A 1,609-nucleotide genomic window follows, 5' to 3' on the forward strand; every position below is an offset into this window, starting at 1 on the left:
TTTTCCATTTCAGGGTTTTAACATAAAAGGTTTGCAGACTGACCCAAGATAACAGATTTGCAGATTTCAGGAGAGTGCTCAACGAAATATTCTCCTGTTGGAGGACTCTGATACTGTTGTGAGGTTTCTTAAGACAGCCTTTGTCATCTCTGGAGACTATTCTGTGAAAGACAGACTGACCTCCGCATCGTAGGAAACACATCCTGGCTGCTTTATGTACCCAAGTTGTGGTATTTCTAGTACTCACCACATTCACATTGTGAAGTTTCCACAGGAAAGCAAAATCATGTACACACACACACACACACACAGACACACACACACACACACTGAAGCCTCAACTTCCAATATTTCTCTGGTGGATGAGGCAGCAAGGGCTGCCTGCATTGCTATAGAGTTGGTGGACTCTGGCCTTCCAGTGAGTTTTTCCACATGTGTGTGAGGTTTGTGAAGTCTAAGTGCACTTTTGACTGATTTTGGCTGTTTTCTACCCATCACGGATGCTGATTTTAGACCATTGCCTAAGTAGAGGTATAGAGAATGTTCAACTGAAAGAGGAAAACAGGGCCAGGGTCGTGGTGTAAGGTAAGCCATTGCCCATGACACAGAGTTCCCAAAGGAGCACTGTTTTGAGTCCTGGCTCCTCCAATTCTGACCCAACACCCTGCTATTGCACTTGGGAAAGCATCAAAGAATGGTAACAGTTCTTGAGTTCCTTCACCCTTGTTGGAGCTCCAGATGGAGTCTCTGGTTCCGGGCTTCAGCCAGACATTGTCCCAGCTGGTGAGCCCATTTGGGAAGTGATTAAGTGCATAGAGGATTTCATTCTCTGTCTCTTCTCTCCCTCTCCCACCCCCAAAGAAATGGGTCTTTTTAAATATAAAAACAAATAATAAAGCAACCTAACATGGGCAATTGCTTGAAGAACACATATTCCAGCCATTTGTTGAAATGGGGTCTTATTAACTCTCACCATGGATATTACATGAGAAATCTAAGGAGTTATCTTGGAAATACACCACTGCCACTCAAGCAGACCCAGGTGCTGAAGAGCCTATGGCAGAAGTGCAATAATGGGTCCTTCACAAAGTTCTTCCATCAGGCCAATTAAGTCAGCCCTCTTTTGCACAGCCCAGTGATCCACATGCAGGAAACAAGGAAATGCAGACTTGGACTCCTCCAGTGCAGTGGCTCACACGTAAAACCTCAGGAAAGGGTCCTGAATGGATATCCCCATATGGACTCTTGAATAACAGCTTCCCCAGAAAAATCAACAAGGGAGCTCCGTTAGATGGCCATCAGAAACAGGACTGCAATTCTCCAGGTTTCTTTTTAGAATCAGCATGAAGCTCCTGTGTCGTCCATGTGTAATGCAATGGAAGGCCTCTTTCTCAAGGCTTTGCTGTGGGTTTTTTGGTGTAAGGAAGAGACAAAGAACAAACTCCCCATCAACATTTTCACATTTTTTGTTCATTGTGATCATGTCAGGATCAGAGGCCTAGGACTGTTGGAATGAAATTGGAAAGGCAGGAAATAATTACAGAGTATTTGGTTCTGTCTCCTTTTCACTTAGGCCTGAAAGGAAGTGAACATTGTAGTGGTACCAGTG

This window comes from Ochotona curzoniae, unplaced genomic scaffold (assembly GCF_017591425.1).
Source record: "Ochotona curzoniae isolate NIBS_2020 unplaced genomic scaffold, NIBS_Ocur_1.0 contig_2077, whole genome shotgun sequence".
Lineage (NCBI taxonomy): Eukaryota > Metazoa > Chordata > Mammalia > Lagomorpha > Ochotonidae > Ochotona > Ochotona curzoniae.